The sequence below is a fragment of the Lissotriton vulgaris genome, chromosome 7 (assembly GCF_964263255.1).
Source record: "Lissotriton vulgaris chromosome 7, aLisVul1.2, whole genome shotgun sequence".
In the NCBI taxonomy this organism is placed as follows: Eukaryota; Metazoa; Chordata; class Amphibia; order Caudata; family Salamandridae; genus Lissotriton; species Lissotriton vulgaris.
This window is the reverse complement of record NC_141695.1, coordinates 1,161,125,942-1,161,137,359: the sequence shown is the minus strand read 5'-3', so window position 1 is coordinate 1,161,137,359 and position 11,418 is coordinate 1,161,125,942. Positions and strand designations below refer to the sequence as shown.

At 44.1% G+C, this 11,418-nt stretch overlaps 1 pseudogene across 1 annotated transcript; it reads right to left on the bottom strand.

The window, feature by feature from the left end:
* Window positions 1–1,634: 1,634 nt before the first annotated feature.
* Window positions 1,635–4,489, bottom strand: LOC147703089 (ras-related protein Ral-A pseudogene; annotated as a pseudogene). The gene has a single exon (XR_015297279.1). The product of XR_015297279.1 is annotated as a ras-related protein Ral-A pseudogene (transcript).
* Between the last annotated feature and the right edge of the window lie 6,929 nt (window positions 4,490–11,418).

Below are 11,418 nucleotides of genomic sequence, written 5' to 3'. Positions count from 1 at the left end.
ACTAGAGGAGATCGAGTGCTAGTCTGTCAATCTAGAAAATGAAAATCTGATGCTCCCTTCGATGCTGAGACCTTTCATGTTGTGACCAGCAAAGGACCTATTCTGACTGTTCAAAGTCCTGGGAAGTCCATTTGTAGTGTAGTTCTTATATTCCCAATAGGCTCTGCGCATTGGAATAATATATCCTATAGATGCGACGTAGGACTTAGGTCGACTGGGTCTCTATTGAATATATTAGACTTAATTGTGAGTGCCAGCTAGCTCAGAGGTCAATAGAAACATTCTCGAATAAACAAGAAGGGATTTGTTTCTGACAACCGCATAAACATGGCAACTTTGTTCCCCAAGAATAAAACTGATCTTCAGAGTCGTGGAAACAATAGATAGATATTTCACTCAGTCAATCATGCATGCTTCGTTTCATCAGAGGTACAGAGAAATAGAGAGGCAGGCGTTTTCAATAAAAGAAGTTATTGAACAGTTTTCTTTCTCATGCAAGTAAAGTGAACTGCTACAATCGTAATACTGGTTGCAAAGTATAATACGTACAGTAAGAAGAGTATTATAAAATAGTACTGTAAAAGCATTGTATGGTTCCTAGACCATAGATAAATACATACATAAATAACAAAGCTAAAAAGTACTCAACTGGTGCTTCTAAAATATGCCTACCCAATGTACCTAACCTAAGTCTAGTACGAGGGAAGAAGTAAGTGAGGTGTAGCATAGGTTTAGTTTGTCTTTGCCAAGAATCTTCTCTTAGGGTCTAATCAGCTCCGTACCTTGGTTTTAGAATGAAGGAGGTCTGGTATCTCTGTCTCGGGACTCGATTTCCCAACACCCGCAAGGGGAGCTTGAAAATACTGGAGCTGGATTCTCAGTGAGAGAAAGGACAGCTTCTCTGTCAGTGCGTCAGCTGGCGGGTCGGCTTCCTTCGGCACTTGCTGTAGCGAGCTGGGTCGGGCAAGTAGATAGTCGAGCTGCTCGAACCACTGTGTGTTTGCTAGGGCAAGTCTAGGCATATTTATACCTTGAAGGTGCCTAGTGTGACGTAAAGTCGGACATAATAACGTCACCAAAGAACCCCAAGGGAATGGTAGTTCTTTGAAACTCCATGGTTTCTAGGATAAATCAATATTCAAGTAAGGGGATGTCCCTGACTGCTGAAGCAGAGTTTTCCAAGAAATCGTTGTGGCTTTTTGGAACTAGTGGAAGTAGCCATGCCTGTATTTGGACTGGATGGGTTATGTCTAAATATGGGTATGATTTCTATGCCTATATAGGGGCAATGTGAATTACAGCTATATAAGGGCATGAATTGGTAAATTTACGCTTGATTGTAAAATGCTTCACAACACCCACTCCACTTTATTATGTTCGATATTACTAAATTCTATAAGCATCTTTAAACATATCTAAAGCAAAATGTGTATAAAATCCCTCCCAAAATACATAGAATGCATTTGAAATGGTTGTACACGAAACAAGAGCATTGTGCGGTACGCATTTAAAAAGTAATATCATCATTCAAAGCATGTACTATCAAACTTATAAAACAATGCTTATCAGAATGAGTCATGAAATAACATTGATGAAATGGCTCTTTTTTTTTTTGGTTTTTTTTTTTTACAAAAGTGAAGTTTTATTTGTTGACAAATGGCTCAAATAGCAATAAAAGCACTGGAAAAGGGCATCAGCCTCACACATTAGATTGCGGCTGCCGGCTTCATCTCACCTCAGTGTTCAGCATGGAGTTATCAAAGTAAGTGAAAACGTTAGTGGTTAAAATCCCTGGTTACATTATAGAAATGACAATGGAAACTAAAGCATGGCCAATGTGGCCATTTTTACTTCTCCTCAGCTTCACTTTAATGAGGCACACTGTACATACTTAAAGGTACTTCTACAAAAAATGCCATAACAAATACATATTTTACAGGACAGAAGTTGTCTGGTTCTAAAGTACCCAAAGCACAATTTCATTAGCATTTAAAGGAATACGTTTACTAGGTCTCAAATAATCTTTAAACAGAACTATTAAAAATACAAACGTGATGCGTGGAATTGATGACCCTTTCCCTTGCTCCTATATTAACTAACCCATATTAGAACATTGGAATGTTGGGAGCTCCTTTGAAAACAATGGAGTGCTCTGGGCTTATAATGGCTGGTATAAGCCTGGAGCTCCAACATTCCAATGTTTCTTTGTTAACAGCTCTGGCTGTGAACAAAGGCTTCAGGGAGCCTGAGGGGATTTCAATCCCCTCACGCTTCCTAAAGGCTTTGCTTTTTTGTTAGAACATTCTGTCCTCTAGCGACAGAATGTTCTAATAGCCTTATAGCCCTTCGTAGATGGGCTATACCGCTATTAAAGTCCCTCTTCCTTGTTAAAGGCCCTCGCCTTCGGCTCGGGGCTTTTAACGCTGGAGAGGGCCTTAATAGCCGGTATAGCCCTCTGTGGCGGGCTATAAGGCTATAGTAAATTTCACGAAGCCCATGAAAGACAATGCCTTATTTTTGTTTGAGAAAGGGTCTTTGCACCAAAACCCAGTGCTATTCTGAAAACAGAATGAACTGAGCTAAAACATGGTGGTCCAGGGACTCTGCATGGCAACAATTTATATATCCAATCAAGGTTCTGCAAAACAGGGCTGTTTTTTCAGTGTTAACTAAAACGAAAGAATATAATCGCTCTCATACAGAACAAAACTTCAGCAAGCGCAGAATACAAAACGTGTTGTAGTTTATTCGGCCTTCCTGACACTGAAGAGCCAAAGACAGAGAAACATACTATTTTGACATAGAAGGTCAACGTTTTTCAACAGTAAGTGCTGAATGAAAAGCTTATAATTAGTGCCAATATTGACTATCACTCAGTCAGCGGTACAGACACACAGATAAAGCATGTGCACAGTCCCCCAGCGTTTCTGGGGTTAGTGTCATTAAGTAAAGGACAGGGGCGTAGTGCAAAAGGCCCTGTACAGTCTATGTTGTAGCGCATCTTTCAGCATTACAGCTTTTCATTGCTTATTTATAAATCAATGTTCTAGAATGTTCTTACATTACAGGTGACTAGGATGTGCTTCGAGTTTCATGAGTATGGCACACGTTTGAAGACCAAACAGATCTGGTTCCTAACGCTATCCTTCACATAAACACTGCACATCACATGAATTTTATATTCGGAAATATGGTTCGCTTTCAAATTAAGGCATACTGAAATGTTACAGAAACGGTTAACACCACCACTAATCTACTTTATCATTTCACATAAGACTCACTAACATTTGCAACAGCATGTAAAGAGTATGAATCCCACTGCCTCAGTCAAGGATTTGCATAACTTGTAACCGATCGATAGAGCAGCCACATTTGTTTGTTGTGCTATTTTCTATTTCCATGTCAATAAAACAATAAGTATGGACATGAAAATGAGTGAAATGTGTTGACGGACATAATTAGGATCTGGAAAAAGTCACACTGAGTGCTAACCTGTTTTACAGTTTAAGATTGCCCACGGACTCCGCTTTCTGCATTTGGTCGAATGATGTTGACGAAGGCAGATGAAGAGGCTTTAACATCTCAGCAAGGCCATAATCAAGGTTTTTTTGTGAACTCAATTTCGATATTGTTCCAATTCACGTCTTTAGTGATAAACCATTTCCAGAAGCCAAATGGTATTTCAGTTTGTTGAAACCTTGAACGGCGGGCGCTCAAATTTAGGGGCATTATTATTTAAACAAAATGAAAAATTGTGCGGCTTAGATTATAAAATGCAACATCTTTCACGGATTCTCTTAGCTAGACTTTTTCTCTTCTTCTTCCCATTTTTCTCCTTACTGTCTTCCATTTTCTGGGCACGAATTTCACGCATTAAATCAAAAAAATACCTTGTCAACATTTGCACGTGTCTTAGCAGATGTATCCACATAGTTAACATTCTGTTGTATGCTACCTGTGTGCTTCCACTGCTCAGCCCTACTTTTTGTTTCTTCTATGGACACTTGTCGCTTATCTTCTAAATCCGATTTGTTAACAACTAAAAGGAATGGAACATTTTCATCCTCTTTCACTCTCAAAATCTGCTCCCTGAAATCTGCTGTTGCTGCAAATGATTCTTGTTCTGTGATTGAGAAAACGCAAAGGAATCCCTCTCCGCTTCAGAAGTAGTTATCTCTAATATCTAATATCTCTAATAGCTGCGTAATCCTCCTGACCTACAGTGTCCAATATATCAATCTGAACCTCTTCTCTTCTTTATCCAGCACAGCTTTCTTTCTGTAGCTGTCTGCATTATTAGGCTCATAGTCTTCCACAAACCCCTCATACATGAATTGCAAAGCTAAAGCTGATTTTCCAACACCGCCACTGCCAACCATGATAACCTTGTGTAAAGCCAAGGAGTTCTGACCTTTAGCCTTGTTCAAAGCCATCTTGGAAACACAGATGTATCACAAAAAGGATACAATGTGACCTTTGCGGAGGCCGGCCCACCCAGCGTGGGGCCGCTCTCCCCGGCTTCCTCTGACTTTGTGAGGAAGGTTGAGTACTAGCGCTCTTAAATTCTTAAATACAGAAGAAAAAAAAAACGAGGCCATTCCATTCCATGACAGCATATACTGTTTAGGTTTTGGACAAGGTTAAATATTGTCTTTTGGAAGTGCTTCAAAGATTTCTTGTTCACTAAGAAAAATTCTACTTTAAGTAGATTACTTTGTGCCACAAAAAAGTTCAATTTTGGAAAAAGTCAAATCGTAGAAAAATATAGAGGTCTTACAGTTGGAAGTTTTGTTTTGAAAAGTGAAGGTCGAATACAGAGTCCCATAGAACGCTGTGTGCTAACTTCAAAAATCATTTAGTTGTTTGGAGAAAACATGAAATCTTCTAAGCTGGCAAAGAAATCGTCTACCACAGTAGGTGAAAGTTGGACTACTTCATTAAGTAAACCGATAGCACAAAAATGTGAAGCATCGCCGTCAGCATTAGTCGCGTTAGCAATATTTGTCGGAGATGGAGATGAAGGTGGTACCTGTGTGCCTGTCGATCCACGTATTTTACCATCAGCAGATTGCGTCTGTGAGATCTCAATGAATGCTGTCATCAGGATTGGTAGCCGCTGGGGACAACACGATGCATGGGTCGTTATCGAACCAAGCAGGGTATCAACATCCGTTGGCAGTGCTGATGGAAGTGTTAGACAGAAGTCCAACTCTCATTCTTCTCCACATAGCAGACATCGTAGAACAGGTAAGATGCAATCTTGCCAGATTGGTCAGAATGATAGGAACCACGTGGTATTCAGGTCTCTTAAACGAGCCATGCCCAGGATCTGTATCATGCGTTCACGACACTTCATTGCCAGGAGAGTGTTCTCGATGGTAATCTGCGTGTCGTTGCTGACCGGTCTTGCCATTTCAGAGCAGAAGGAACAAAAATAGTATTGTGCTACGAGTCCAAAAATGAGAGGCAGGCCGCCGAACACAGAGTGCATGAAGTTTGGAAAAAGGCCGAGGACTGCTTCAAAAGGTGCTAACAGTCCCGAAATGTACTGGACAGTTTGTGGATAAAAGGGCATGTATCTCTGCAGAGGACTTTGCAACTTGCAGTTCATACGTCTATTTGGACGAGGTCAGTGGCACCGTTTTTTTATTAAAGAATGGCTTTCATTCTGCTTAAAGTATCAATTCGAATAGAAGAGATGTTCAGTGAAGGCCATAGCGGCGACTCCCCGTCTTAGCTTTAGGAAACAATACTTGCATACAACAAGTGACCCTGGCTGACACTGTTACGAGATCGGCTATTCCTGGCATCATTCCACAACAGCTGTGATCATTCACCATTATATAGCTCCCGTTAGAAAGCTGCCTAAAAATTGGATCTATCACTGCTGCTGGAGAACCTTGCAAGTGGAAGGATAAGTTGTTCGAAGAACCCTCACAGGCCCCGTGTAAATTAATACCCTGGCATAAGAGTGTACCACTTAGTGCACTTTTGCATTGTGTACCACTAGGAAATACCTCTTTTCCCCCACTCCAACATCTGCGTGTGTATGGTAATTCACAGGATGACTTTATGTATTCCTTACCCAACCTTTCATAAACAGCAACTGGTATATGTTTCAAACAGTATTGAAAGTTGAAAATTGTGACAAGTATCTACTTGCACCTACATAGGTGAACCACTTACGAACTTTCAGTAATTCTTCGAACTTCAGGTACTTCACATACCAGAGTGCTTAGGGGCGACCCGGAGGAGGGGCTAGCGGTGTGCGGTCCATTGCTGTTTTTTCTACATAAGGGCTCCCATGAGCCTCCCAAGCTGACGAGCTTCTGGACGACGCACTTGCGTGCTGGGCAACAAGGCCTGTGACAGTTATGAGGCAGCCTTCTCTTCCACCCCTATTGACTTTCTCTACTGATGAGGGAAGACATCCCGAAACCCGGGCCATGTCCCGGGTCTAGAGATCGGGGGAATAACAAGTATCTACTTGCACCTACATAGGTGAACCACTTACAAACTTTCAGTAATTCTTCGAACTTCAGGCACTTCACATACCAGAGTACTTAGGGGCAACCTGGAGGAGGGGCTAGCGGTGTGCGGTCCATTGCTGTTTTTTCTAGATAAGGGCTCCCATGAGCCTCCCAAGCTGACGAGCTTCTGGACGACGCACCTGCGTGCTGGGCAACAAGGTCCGTGACGGTTACGAGGCGGCCTTCTCTTCCACCCCTATTGACTTTCTCTACTGATGAGGGAAGATATCCCGAAACCCGGGCCATGTCCCGGGTCTAGAGATCAGGGGAATAACAAGTATCTACTTGCACCTACATAGGTGAACCACTTACAAACTTTCAGTAATTCTTCGAACTTCAGGCACTTCACATACCAGAGTGCTTAGGGGCGACCCCGAGGAGGGGCTAGCGGTGTGCGGTCCATTGCTGTTTTTTCTACATAAGGGCTCCCATGAGCCTCCCAAGCTGACGAGTTTCTGGATGACGCACCTGCGTGCTGGGCAACAAGGCCCGTGACGGTTACGAGGCGGCCTTCTCTTCCACCCCTATTGACTTTCTCTACTGATGAGGGAAGATATCCCGAAACCCCGGCCATGTCCCGGGTCTGGAGATCGGGGGAATAACAAGTATCTACTTGCACCTACATAGGTGACCCACTTTCGAACTTTCAGTAATTCTTCGAACTTCAGGCACTTCACATACCAGAGTGCTTAGGGGCGACCTGGAGGAGGGGCTAGTGGTGTGCGGCTCATTGCTGTTTTTTGTACATAAGGGCTCTGTGGGGAGGAGGAGCGGCTGGAGAACCCCTTCGCTGACGAGGAGGAAGAACTATACCCCACTTCCTGGTTGCCAATTATCCAGAACCAGGAAGACTACAGCCGCGGTCTAGTGGTTGAGCGGCGGAAGGGGGAGGAGTCCCGTCATCCAGCGGAAGCAGGAAGGATAAGAGGAGCAGGATTTGAACGGATGGGGTGCAAGGACGGAGAGGAGGTAGCGGAGCACCTGGCAGCGGAGGACCGAAGAGAGGAGAGCGTGAGAGCAGAGGAGGCTGCGGAGCACCTGGCAGCGGAGGACCGAAGAGAGGAGAGCGTGAGAGCCGAGGAGGCTGCGGAGCACCTGGCAGCGGAGGACCGAAGAGAGGAGAGCGTGAGAGCAGAGGAGGCTGCGGAGCACCTGGCAGCGGAGGACCGAAGAGAGGAGAGCGTCCGAGCAGAGGGGAACCGAAGAGTGGAGAGCATGCTAACAGCAACCGAGACCGTCGCTCCAGACACTGCTTCCATACCCGGCGGGCTGAAGGGAGAAGAAGCCACGGGTCCTGCTGCTGTGGTCCGAGAGGCGGGCCACAGCCCAAGGCAAGTGTTATTGAAAGGAGAATTCTGGTGGGGTGTGTGGGGAGGAGGGAGGTAGTACGTTCTAGGAGGCGGGAGGTAGGCACGTTCAGCCGTGAGCCTTGCACAAAGACCCCCCCTTTTGGTGACGGTAGCACGACCAGTAACAGCTGTGACCAGAACAGTAATTCCCGTTTGTTTTCTTTTCCCTGAGGCCACAAGAACCGGGATATTGGACCATCCCTTGGAGCTCCAAGAACCACGAGCACCCCAGAGAAGGAAAGACTTTACAGAATCCTCCTAATCTGTAGTGTGGACTCTTAATAAAAGTGAACATTAGAATAACGCTACTCTGGTCTCATACTCTGTACACGACCAGCCCCTGACAGGCTCCCATGAGCCTCCCAAGCTGATGAGCTTCTGGACGACGCACCTGCGTGCTGGGCAACAAGGCCCGTGATGGTTACGAGGCGGCCTTCTCTTCCACCCCTATTGACTTACTCTACTGATAAGGGAAGATATCCCGAAACCCGGGCGATGTCCCGGGTCTAGAGATCGGGGGAATAACAAGTATCTACTTGCACCTACATAGGTGAACCACTTACGAACTTTCAGTAATTCTTCGAACTTCAGGCACTTCACATACCAGAGTGCTTAGGGGCGACCCGGAGGAGGGGCTAGCGGTGTGCGGTCCATTGCTGTTTTTTCTACATAAGGGCTCCCATGAGCCTCCCAAGCTGACGAGCTTCTGGACGACGCACCTGCGTGCTGGGCAACAAGGCCCGTGACGGTTACGAGGCGGCCTTCTCTTCCACCCCTACTGACTTTCTCTACTGATGAGGGAAGATATCCCGAAACCCGGGCCATGTCCCGGGTCTAGAGATGGGGGGAATAACAAGTATCTACTTGCACCTACATAGGTGAACCACGTATGAACTTTCAGTAATTCTTTGAACTTCAGGCACTTCATATACCAGAGTGCTTAGGGGCGACCGGGAGGAGGGGCTAGGTGTGTGCGGTCCATTGCTGTTTTTTCTAGATAAGGACTCCCATGAGCCTCCCAAGCTGACGAGCTTATGGACGACGTACCTGTGTGCTGGGCAACAAGGCCCGTGACGGTTACGAGGCGGCCTTCTCTTCCACCCCTATTGACTTTGTCTACTGATGAGGGAAGATATCCCGAAACCCGGGCCATGTCCCGGGTCTAGAGATCGGGGGAATAACAAGTATCTACTTGCACCTACATAGGTGAACCACTCACGAACTTTCAGTAATTCTTCGAACTTCAGGCACTTCACAAACCAGAGTGATTAGGGGTGACCCGGAGGAGGGGCTAGCTGTCTGCGGTCCATTGCTGTTTTTTCTACATAAGGGCTCCCATGAGTCTCCCAAGCTGACGAGCTTCTGGACGACGCACCTGGTGCTGGGCAACAAGGCCCGTGACGGTTACGAGGCGGCCTTCTCTTCCACCCCTATTGACTTTCTCCACTGATGAGGGAAGATATCCCGAAACCCGGGCCATGTTCGGGGTCTAGAGATCAGGGGAATAACAAGTATTTACTTGCACCTACATAGGTGAACCACTTACGAACTTTCAGTAATTCTTCGAACTTCAGGCACTTCACATACCAGAGTGCTTAGGGGCGACCCAGAGGAGGGGCTAGCGGTGTGCGGTCCATTGCTGTTTTTTCCTTGAAAATTGTGACAGGCAGAGTGATTATCTCGTGTATTATCCATTCTGTTGCAGGGTTTTCTGAAACAGTTAATTGTAATCTTTCCAGTTTTTCAATGCTTAGCACCGTATAGTCTGCTCCTTTCTGTGCCAAAGTGATTTGTTTATCTGTAAGGTTAAATACAGAAAACAATGACATGGTGTTGATTAGACGCCATGGCACATATCCAGAACAAAGATTTTGCAACGTCCAGCCTACTAGCGTTATAGAACGTAATAGTGACTGTCCATATTGTAAAATGAGCAAGTCCTGTTCCATTATGTCAATGGCAGAGGATACTATGCAGTCCAAAGAATAAATTCTGGATGACAGGGTAGTTAAATTATTGTCAACTACAGAGAGCGCTTTCTCTAAATTAATACGATCAATTTCTCGTATTCTCTCTGCAGTCTCTGCCTGTGTCTCTTTCCAAGCTTCATTATAAATTGCATATATACCTACGTATATGAAACGTTTATGATGTTGTTTTGCCGGACCTTGTAAGAAGTCCCTTAAATCAACGCCATCTTTAAGTAAAGATAGGTGTTGTTTAACCACCGTAAGTGTAGATTTTTGTAGCCACTCAAGGCACAGTTTTCCTACACTGCGTGTTGTTACTATCCCTGGATGTTGTCACTGGACATATCTTGGATCTGGCCTAGTTACTTTAAATCCTTGTGCCTTGTTCAGGAAACTATCTTAACAGTTAATTGGTGTTTGTGGGCCAGACTAACCCTTTTTTCCAAACAGGATCAGTTCTGTTTTTAAGTAAAGTAGTTTTTACCTCGATCCCCCCTTCTGAAGTGTTTTTGTTATCAGACGTAGGTGTGGGTATAGACGGTTTGTTTAAGACTTTTATCATGGCTAGGCCAAGGCAGGATGTCTGTTGAACAGTGTTATTCAAAAACATTATTTGTTCAGGGATAATATCGGCTCGATATACAGGTTCTATTCCCTGCACTTGCCAGTCTTTTGAGCCCCAGGCAGTTTTTGTTTCTATGTTGTCACTCCAGAAGTCAAAACCTAACGAGGACAGCTGGGCATAAAAGGCTGCTGAATAAATTTGCTTTGTATTGGTCAACATACTTTTCATTCCTGTCTTATTAACATTTCTAAAGTAAAATGTTTCCGGATTTGTGGTATTAAAACCTGAGAAGTATGGACTTTTTCATATAATGTTTTTGAGCTACATTTTGGAGGCGTTGGACAATGTTCCCATTGATTGAAAGTATAAATATTTCTAGGGTTTGCAGATTTGTGCAAGTAATGATGACCATAGTGATTATAACAATACATTTGTGCATAATCTGATGAAACTTCTAAGTTTTCATGTTTTGTGAATTTAGCAGACATCTCTAAATCTGACATCATATTATTAACAGTCTCAAAGTCCCAATCATCAGAAAACGTGCTTTGTGAAACAAAGTCACTAAGGGAAACCTTAAATTGATGTGGAATCTTCAGCAGCTCTGCCGGACCATAAATGTCATAATCAGTTCTATCCCATGCTATACCTCCAGGTATAGGAACGGCTGTGATGTTTACTGATGCCAAGTCTCTTTGTTCACGATGAGATGATTTGTGTGGCTTCAGGAGCAAGTTGATGTTCTTACTTGCTGTGTCCATTTTACTATATTTTCCATTTATCAACATCCCCAAAGTTAATACCATGATTAGCCAAAGTACGCCAAGCACAATCCAAAGTTCAACCCATGATGAAACCAGATACGTTTTTTCAAGTTGCTGAAAGAGTTCTGTTACTTAATCTTTGAAAGTTTTATTTGCTGGCGTCGTTTCAGGCTCACTGGGATCCTCAGAAAACATATCAAAGTTGATGAAATAGCCAGAGGAAGTTCTGTCAATTGTTGG